This window comes from Phoenix dactylifera, chromosome 15 (genome assembly GCF_051530095.1).
Source record: "Phoenix dactylifera cultivar Ajwa chromosome 15, Ajwa_hap1_PhDact_Kaust_v1.1, whole genome shotgun sequence".
In the NCBI taxonomy this organism is placed as follows: Eukaryota; Viridiplantae; Streptophyta; class Magnoliopsida; order Arecales; family Arecaceae; genus Phoenix; species Phoenix dactylifera.
In genome coordinates, this window is record NC_143204.1 from 19022314 (window position 1) to 19033189 (window position 10876).

Here is a 10876-nt window from a genome sequence, read left to right on the forward strand (position 1 = left end):
CCTTGTTCTCTCTGGTTCCCTTCTGTAATGACTTCATCTATTTGATGATATTGGTGAGGCTTTCATTCGTTTAACTATCTCTTCTCTACCATGCATAAAATAGTTTTTTTTTTAACTATAAAAGAGCATACTCTCATCAAAAACTATGAAAAGATTTGAGCTTTATATACGCTCAGGCATAGCTGGAGGATTTTCTTTTTCAAGAAAATGTTACATGTCCACCAAAAGTCCTAGAAAGGATCACAAACAAACGACGACTTTCTAGGAACCTCGAGGGGAGAAATTGGTATCCTGTTCCAAAATTAACACTCAATTCTTTTGTATCTTGCACCAAAAATCTGTTTTATATTCTTTCGGAGGGTATTCTTGAAATATAGAAATTTTCTCTTTCTTTTTTTGTATTTTAAGATAGAGAAGGCCTGCTAAATAAAAGTTTAATCCTCGAACACAAGGCAGAGGGTGCAGCGGAGAAAACCCAAAAAATTAAGTTTTAATAACCTCTGATTTTAGCCCTCCAAAAGACCTTGTATACTATTATAATACGGGAGGAAAAAAAAGAGTGAAGGAAGTGGTACCAATTTGGCACGGCATAGGTTAGTCGCATGTAGAATTGGAAAGAAAGAAAGAGTGAAAGAAAAGAAAGAGTGAACCAGTGAAGTTGCATGTGGATAGTACATAAGATTAATGGTTCCTCTCTTGATTGAACTAAATCAACAAAACTTTTTTTTGGAGGAATAAGTTTAGTATCATATCAACTCTCCTTCTCATATTTATTTTTACATTTTCATCATTCATGATTTAAATTTTAAATTGTATAGTGTAATTGTTGAATTAAAAATATTTTATCCTGGTATGATTATATATTTTGTCAGATTTCTTCCACAACAATTCATTATTAATATTTTTTTTACAATTTACATATATTATAATTTAAAATTTTATATTTATATTTTTCTTAAAGATGTATTTTATGTGCTTTATTACCAATAAGGCTATGTCTAAATTTTGTTGATTAATACCAAGATTCTAGAAATTCTAGAAGATATTTATTCTAATTTTAATTGACTCAAAGTTCTGTGCAATGCTCATTTTGTATCAGAGAAAGCAGCACAGTACTAAATAGTTGCCACAACATTCATTTACGGAGACAAACAACTATCAAGTTGGTGGCTTGGTACAGTATATGATGAATTATTTGTTTTATTTGGTAGCCATCTATTTTTGTGATATTTGTTCTATCGCAGTGGGAAATGCAAATGGTACTGGAAGCATGCTTGTTGTTACTGCACGGAAGGGGTTCGACGTACCGTCACAAGGAGCCGCAGACTGAGTTCAACGACGCTAATACATGCATCACGCGTTTTCTGACGAGGGTGGTCGCCATCAAGTGATTGTGGTGTCGAAGTCCTTGTCAAGTCTTAAATGTGTTTTGTTGGCACGTCTTTTTTTTATTTTTTTGAAAAAAAAAAGAAAAGTAGGAAAAATGGACAAGTCCACCCCATACAGCAGTGGACCTCCGCCCTGCCAAAAAAATATTTGATGCAGGTAAAAATGATCGTGTTGTGGGCACACCGACCGGTTTTACTTATATTCTTTCCATCCGTAGGTCTGGCTTGTTATCCTTCTGAACTCCAATATGGTTATCCACAGTATGAGTACATCACATTTAGCATCATTGAGTCTACCAGTAGATCAATAATAAATTCTTTCAAACTATGCATCCGAACAAAAAGCATTCGGTCTTCACAATTTAACCGACGCCTCAGTCGATAAACGATTAAGGCCCAATTCCACCACCTCAGCTGCGTTGGCACGTATTTAATTTGGAATCCATCAAATATGAAAAAAAAGGGTAGAAACAGTCCATCGACAAAGGCGTAACTTCGTACGTCCCATAATGCGTTTGTGTCATTTTAGTGGTACGACATTATGGGTGACAGGGATCCATGTAAGATGTGGCCGATGGCCACGCAAGTTGGTTGTTGGATAACGAAGCACCATCGCTTTCTTTCCTCCATGTTCCACGTCATCTTGCTGGATATTAAAAAAAAAAAGAAAAATTGGTGCAATCTATCAACTTATTGTTGTCAAGCATGATAAGCATGGAAACTAGCTGGTCCGAGAAGACCGAGTCAACCCCCGGCGACATAGTCTAAAAAGGATAAAATAAACGTTCATATTCTCTCTCCTTATCTTTTTTAGACAACTGACATGTTGACCCACCGTCCTACTGTCCTTCCTGACAGAGGGTAAGGATAAATTATTAGATGGTGAGTGGTGACCAGAGATCCATCATAAATTTAGGATGAAATCATCCAAGCTAATGTAGCTATTCCACAAATAAATAAATAAATAAAATGAAAATAATTTCATTTCTAGATCTACAGTAGGTTTGATTTGTCTAATAATTTCTCGAAGAAAAAGGAGTAAAAAAAAAAAGAAGGAACATACCAATTATCATAGGCAACGGCACAACGCTAACAAGTGAAGATTGGAGACAAGTGTATAAGTTTAGCAAAAGATTCATCAGGTTAAACTTGGGACAAGTTCGGGCATAAGTACTAGCTAAAAATTACCTATTAAATCTTATATATTTAGCAAATAGATTGGAAATCAATGCTTTGATCCATTCAATAAACTGACTATATAATTAAACATGCATGCTTCTTTATGAAAGCAGGCCGGTAGTGATCTATAAAGGTAACTCAATTATAAATAGGTAAACCTAACCTAATATGATTATTAAATGGTTTGGAGCTCTAAATATGAGCCCGATTCATTTAATAAACTAGTTCAATTGCTATGTATATCGGATCAGTTCGTCATGTTATAAATAGCAACCCCCAATCAGGGGCGGCCCAATACATTTGGAGGCCTTAGGCGAACTCATTAGAAGAGGCCTTTTTTATTATTATTTTAATAATAATTTTTTTTAATAAGTATAAAAAATATTAAAAATTTTTATTTAAAAATAATAAAAAAGGAAACTGGGCCAGCCTGGGAATGGGATCAGTAGGAACTGGGCCAGCCGACCCGTGAAGTGGGAGTGTGGGACTGTGGCCTATGGCTGTGGGAACCGAGTCAACCGACCCGTGAGGCCGTGATCGTGGGTGGGGGCCTTCCCTGGGCCGGGAGGAGGTCGAAGACTCGGAGACGGACTGTCGGAGGAGCCGACTGCCGAGGACGGCGAGGAGAGCCGGGAGGCCTCGGTCGCCGCGGAGCCCAGAGGTCGGAGGTCGGAGGTCGAAAGTCGGGAGTCGAGAGCCGGGAGGCCTCGGTCGCCGCGGAGCCCGGAGGCCGGAGGTCGGAGGAGTCGAGGACGGCGACTCGGCGAGGAGAGCTGGAGAGGAGAGGACGGGAGGCCGGAGGCCGGAGCTGAGGAGGCCGGAGCTCAGACCTCGGAGCCGAGGAGGAGGCAGGCAGGCAGCACGGACAAAAGCGGAGGAGGAGGTCCGGAGGAGGAGACGCTGAAGAGACGCACTGTAGCAGCGTACGGGTGGAGCTCGTAGCTGTCGCCCAGTCTCCTCACCGTCTCAGCCGTCTGCCAGACGCCACCGCCACTGCCCAGCCCCAGGCCCCAGTGCCTTTCACATCCGTCGTTCGTCGCCCACTCCCTATTAAACAATAAAAAAAAACGTGGCCGTCGGTGCCTCGGTGGGGGCCTTCCCTGGGCCGGGGGCCTTAGGCGACCGCCTCGGTCGCCTAAGGCTCGAGCCGGCACTGCCCCCAACATGCATGTTAAGAAGCAAACAACAAGATTATAAGAATTTAAAGACACGACTATTGTATACATATACATACGTGTGTGTATATATATAGACATGTGTGTATATATGTATATATAGATATATGTATTCATAAAGCGTCTCGGTGATATAACTAATGTGATGTTAGAAGGACCACTATAATGATTTTAGATTTTAAATATACATTATGGAATTTATGTCGCAGCCATTTTATTATCTATTATTTAATTATGATGAGCATGATCATAATTATTGATTTGTATTTTATCTCTTCATTATTTACACTATGAAGTTTTTTTTTTTACTTTTATTTAGAATAAGTTAGTGATCCGAAGAAAACATAACAATCTATATGTAGTGATTTTTCAAATAGCAAAGTAGGATTGTTATTTTGTTATCGATCATTATTTTTTGTTACCAAATTATTGATACAATAGCAATTATAAGGTCCACCCTTATGCTAATTATGATGGCCGATTGTGGCTCTACTCACCAATATTTCTATTTATATATATCTCGCAATGATGCAAGATGACAAATAGATGTCCCATCTTGCTTAATCATCCATCATTACAAAAATAATTGCGTTTTAAATCGAAAGGAATTGAAAAGTACTTCGGTTGGCAAAAATATGTGAAATATTTATTTTTTTTCAAATTAAAAATTTAAAATTTAAGTACTATATAATTTTTTTTTTTAAATAATCTATATTGGTTATCAAAGATACATCTGTATCATGTTAAAAAAAAAAGGGGGAGAGGAAAATGCTGGAGTGAAATTATCAAGTAGTAGCAGAAGCCGGCAAGTGGGCCCACAGGAGGTGTGGGGCTCGCGCACGTAGATATCCAGCTGCCTAATCCTTGACTTCCAAGTGGAGCGCCGCGGACGCAACCGCGTAAATCTCGCTTCCGATTTTCCCGTCCCTTCCGCCCCGAAATCTCGCGCACGTCGCGCTCCGTCCGGTGCCGGCCACTAAAACGCCAGCTTCGTGACCGCCGGCCTGCAGAGATGACCCTCTCAGCTGAAACAAGTGCCTCACACCCAAGCATAGTACCATACGGTGCTCATAAACAATGCATTTGACATGACAACGCACCCAAAAGGGTCCCCTAATTTTGATGTAAAGTAGTTCTACAATAAAAAAAATCAAAAAAAAGGTAAGCTAATATGAAAAAATAAATCTTACAATACGTTTAAAAAAAATAATAATAAAATAAATGATAAATTTCATATCTATTTTACTAAAAAAAATTAAAATACATAGTACCAAGAAATAATATTTTTTCTACACCAGATTATTGAACATTGGTAATTTGTGATTGTTTTTGCTTGATAAAAATAATTTGTTTTTTTTAAAGCCCGCAGATGTTACTTTTTTAATATTACCAATTTCAGGGCAATCCAAATTATCATTTTTCTATCTAATAATTTATTTTTTTTCAAAATTAACAATTAACGGTGTAGTTATGCTTAACCATATTTACTCAATAAGAAGATGGAAAGTTTAAAATTATAATAAAAATTATAATTTTTAGTATATATAATTAATTTAAAAAATATTTATAGGTATATTTTAATATTTGAAATAGTTTATACTGACGGTCTTCATCATATAAGTACGTTATAAATGACCAATAAATAAACTGAAAAAAATTATTATTACTTAAATTATTTATATTAAAATATTGTTAAAAGTTTTATAATATTTTTATATAAAATTTTTTCTAACCAAATATAGTATTTTTTCCGGCATTATTTTTCGAAAATAATTTTTTCATTACTAGATATAATAAAATTTATTTTTTAAAAAAATAATTTTTAGAAATTTTCGGATTACCCCACCTAAATAGATCCTTATGGCCTTAACACTAACCTATCTTACACTAATTTATGCTTCCACTCTCCCGACAGTAACATCCTAGGCAGGGGCGGCCCAAAACATTTGGGGGCCTAAGGCGAACTCACAAGGAGAGACCTTTTTTTAAAAAAATGATGAAAAAATTTTAATAAGTGTAAAATATTTTAAAATTTTATTTAAAAATAACTCGTCTAGCTTTTTAAGATGCAAAATTACTAATCAAATTTGGTTGTCCATTTCATTTTGTTTCGTTCTTTTTATGTCATTTTCTAACTCTATTTCGGGTGCATGCTCTGTTGTTAATTCTTGAGTTGAATTTGATGTGGTGTTTTCTTTGTTTGTGACAACAAATCTATCTAGAGCTCCTTTTTGAGATTGAATGAGTTTTTCAATTTTTCTTTTCTTTTTGAGTTTTTCATACCTACATTCATATTTTCTATTAGACATTTTAATCTAAAAATAATATTATCAAACAAATCAATTAAAAAAACACTGCAAATAAATTAAGATATAAAAAAAGTTGAAAATGATAAAATTTGATTGTGTCAAAAAAAAACAAACTCAGGTCCCGACAAGTAGTGCCGAACTTGACAGGGAGAAGAGGTCGACCGCCGAAATCACAATCAACCTACAATTAAACTAAAAAAAATAATTGTAGCGTCTCTTACTTGACTAAATCAAAATTAATTGGACCAAAAAATTAATCAGTTGGCCATATATTTCCTTGGCTTTTTTTATTATTGGATAACATTAAATGCAATAAGCCAATAACAACGGTATATGAAAGAAATCCTCTTTATATACAATTGTTTAGTGATCACAGAACTATTAGATAATAAAATAACAATCAACAAATACTTCCATGTGAAATAGTAATTAGTGAATAGTGATTAGTCAATAGAAAACTCACCACTACGGTCTGCGGCACTGCCTGGGATTTGGCCTTTAGGAATTGGGATTTGGGAATGGGGATGCTAACGGAGGAGCCGACGAGGCCGGAGCCGCGGAGCGGCGGAGCCCGAAGGTCGAAGCTAGAGTCTAGAGAGGAGATCCGGCCGCCGGCTCGCCACTCGCCGCCGTGACGCCGTCGTCGGGTTCTTGCCTTCTTGGAGCTGAAGGAGGAGGACGGTGGCCTTTGGAAGTTTAGAGGCTAGAGCAGAGCCGAGGGGCCGAAGGCCGGACGTCGGAGGAGCCAAGGATGGCGAGCAGAGCTGGAGAGGAGATCCGGACTCCGGAATCCGAAGCAGGGGCGGTCGAGCCTCAAGCCGTCGACGGTCGAGCCTCCCGGCTGCCGGCAGAGAAGAGAACTAGGGAAGGGCCGAAGAACTGTAGTGAAGAAGCACTGGGGGGAGAGCCGGAGAGGAGAACGGAAGGTATGCTCTTTTTTTTTTTTGCTTTGAAGGGTTCTGTCGTTTAGCCAAAAAAAAAAGCACCAGCAGAGAAGGGGGGAGAGTCGGAGAGAAGGGGGAGGACCGTTGCCTGTCTCAGCTATCGTAAGCTCGTAGCTGTAACAACCCAGGACCTCACCCAAAATGGCTAGCCGGAAGGTATTATTTGGGTTCCTTGATCCTGTATAAGTACGCAAGATCTACCCAGCAAATAACCGATGTGGGTTAAACACACGCCCGCACGGGTCCCCACATACTCCCCCCGTTCAAGCCCTGACGTCCTCGTCAGGCTAAGGGTTCAAATCCATTCAAATCTAATCACAAACACCACGATCGGTCCGTGGTCAATCCCAATGGATCCGTGCTGCAGTGTCCCCTATTCCACATAAGTTATGGGCCGGGTTCGCTCTGATACCATTTGTAACAACCCAGGACCTCACCCAAAATGGCTAGCCGGAAGGTATTATTTGGGTTCCTTATCCTGTATAAGTACCCAAGATCTACCCAGCAAATAACCGATGTGGGATTAAACACACGCCCGCACGGGTCCTCACAGTAGCCATGCTCGTCGCCCAGCCGTAGCCTGTCTCAGCAGCGTAGCCGTTGCTTCGTCGGGGAGATGGGGATTGGAGATGCACTGTAGCGGGCCAGCAGCGTAGCCATCGCTCGTCACCCTGCTACTTTGCCAGCTTTCGGATGTGAAAGCTCAAAAAAAAAAAAAAATACTCGCCTCGAGTCCATACGCAGAGCGGGGCGGGGGCCTTCCATGAGCCGGGCCGGCACTGATCCTAGGTTTGGACTATACTTTTAAATTACTTTGAATATTTATAGCGAAGACACGTGGGTGATCCTTGCGGTTCGCTGCACCCTTCCGCGAAGTTCGCCGTCACCCAGCGGATCGGCGAAGAAGAAGCCATCCCCATCGGAAAACCGTCATAAAACGAGAGCGACAGCTGGAGCGCAGCGAGAGGAAGAGTAGGTTTCAAAATGGTCGTTACTATTTTGTGACGGCCGTTATTTTTGTCCATTCCTCGTTCCTAACGGCACTGTTTACTATGAATAGTAATTTGGCATTGCTCGCGCCGGTCTGGAATCTTACCGCTATTTTTCTGGAAAAAGAGGATGAGATGACCATGAAGGGAGCAAAACAGCATGATGGACCAATGGACACGTTCCACGTACGTCACCCTTTTAATCACGATTTTTTTTTTGTGGATCAAAAAGGATAACGTTATGATGGTTTGTGCTGCTTGTGAGGTACGAGTCAAGGGAATATATAAAGGTTTTGACGACGAAAGCTTGTTCGTATTCTTTCCCATGTCTCTCCCTTGGCCCTTAGGTTGGTTGCATTTAGTTTTATGGTGGTGGAGGTGCACCAAATCAACGATGATTAGAGAAACAAGCACCTGATGCAATATTTGATTTTTTTTTAATAATATAATTACATAATTTAGAATAAATACAGCCAATAGCATCAGTATGTTGTAACACGGCATGAGAATGAATTAATTGAGCCGAGCCATAGAACTTGAGTGATTGGCCATTAGAACTTGAGGGAAAAGAGGCAATCCAAATGCAAGTATAGGCATGAATATTTGGATTTTTTATCATAAAAAAAACATTTGAATCTTTATTTTTCTAAGATTACCAAACCCACCTCATCCTTTCTCTAAAATGCTAGAATGTAGGTAGGTGGGACTGTGGGAAGCTGCCCAAGGCTGGATGTCTTTCTGTCAATTATTTTTTTTATTTAGTATGATTTTTTTGCGACTAATCTTTTTTTTTTTTTGCTGAAAACGGGTGCTTCATACAGTGCGGGTACGAATACACCCAATAAAGCCAAAATACAAGACCTCACGGAGTGCCAATGGCAACTCCGCCTCCCCTGCCCAGAGGGCATACCCCGAGTGGTGGGCCACATGGCCAGCCACCCAATCGGCTGCCCCATTGGCCTCCCTGAATACATGTTTGGCCAAAGTGGCCCCTCCCTGACTCATCATCACAATATCGCGAATCAAGGGGTGGTCTATGGTCTCACCCCCCAATCCCCTCTGTATCCATCGGACAACAGTGACCGAGTCCCCCTCCAAAATAATCGAGCTGGCCCGCAGTACTGCCCTCGCATGTCGAAGGCCTGCCCAGGCGGCGTGCAACTCTGCTCCAGGCACCGATGTGTCGAACAACTGACATCCACCTGCGGCCACTACCCTGGAGTGTGGGCCCCGTATGACAAAGCCTGCACCACCCCGCGTGCCGCCATCCAGAACCGACCCATCGAAGTTGACCTTGAGGAAGCTCAGGGGTGGGGGCTCCCAGGTGAAAAACACCAACTGGGAAGCTGCCGAGGCAGGGGGGAACCCCAGGTGTCCCGAGCTGTTAAAGGTCTATCTGTAGAGAGGCCAGGTCTGATCTCCAAGGCCTGTGCTCTAGCAAGCTCTACCACAAACCTCGGTGACACCCTGCGCTCACCGAGAGTGCGGGCATTCCTTGCCAGCCAGATCTGAAGCGCTGTGCAAGTAGCTCTAATGCCCTCCTCACGGGTCCGTGAACTGGCTAACCACTGCCGTGTCACCCTGAGAAACTGTAGCCGCTCACTCCGAGCCCCCCGCGGGGTCCCAGCCCACTGCCATGTCGTCCGCGCCCATGTGCACTGGAAGAGCACATGGTCCGCTGACTCCTCAACTCCGCACGTCCCGCACTCAGCAGGGACCCCCCAACCTCGCCTGCTCAGCTCTGCTCTCGTAGGAAGTCGGTTCCAGAACACCTTCCATAGAAAGAGAGCAACCCTCGGATGAAGTTCGGACCTCCAAATCCAAGTGCAGTCCGGCCCCGGCTCATACCCTGACTGAATGGCGCGCGTGATGTCTCTCAACCTGACACTGGCCTGGCTCGAGGTGCCCCACACCCTGGCGTCTGGCCCCCCACATCCTGGTAATGGGAGGGATCGAATCCTCGCAGCTAGGTGTACCCCGAACAATAGCCTGAGTCTGGCCTCATCCCATACTGCCCCTCCTGGTACAAAGAGATCGCACACCCGTAATCCCTCAACTGCCTCTGTGTCAAACATAGTTGGCCAGCGGCTCAGGGCCAAGGAGTCCACCCATGAGTCGCTAGCCACCTCAATACTCCGGCCGTCGCCAATCAGAACCCTGATATGTGCCGATACTGACGACAGGTGCCTCCCGATCTCACGCCACATGAAGGATGCTCGGCGGCCCCGCTGTGCCACCCCTGAAACCCCTCGGCCATATCTAGCTGCCATCACCTGACTCCAGAGGCCGTGTGGCTCTAAGATGAACCGAGCCGCATGCCGGGTAATGAAAGCCTCGCGCCTCTCAATAAGGGACTGCACTCCCAGACCGCCCTCACTAGTGGGGCGGCAGACCTGCTCCCAGGCAACCAGGTGCACTCCGTGACCTCCACCATATGACCCCCACAGGAAATCCCTAAGAAGGCGCTCGATCCGTAACAGGATCGTCTTGGGAACCACTGTGTTGGCCATGAGGTAAACCGGTAGAGATCCCAGCACTGCCCTGACCAGTGTCACTCTCCCCATCATGGATAATGAGGACGCCCTCCATCCCTCCAGCCTGCTCTGGACTCGCTATACCAACCCGGAGTACTCTGCCACCCGCAGTCGCCGGCCAGTGATAGGCACGCCTAGGTAGGTAAGCATCCCCTCCTGCTCCGGTATCTGGAGGATCCCTCTGATCTCCTGTCTGACTCCGCTCTCTGTGCTGGGGCTGAAGGAGATGGTGGATTTGGAGAAGTTCACTCTCTGTCCGGACGCCGCGCAGTATGCCGCCACCACCCTGCGAAGGACCCGAGCCTCTGTAGTCCGTGCCCTGGCCAAGAGAAGACAGTCGTCAGCAAAAAGTAAATGT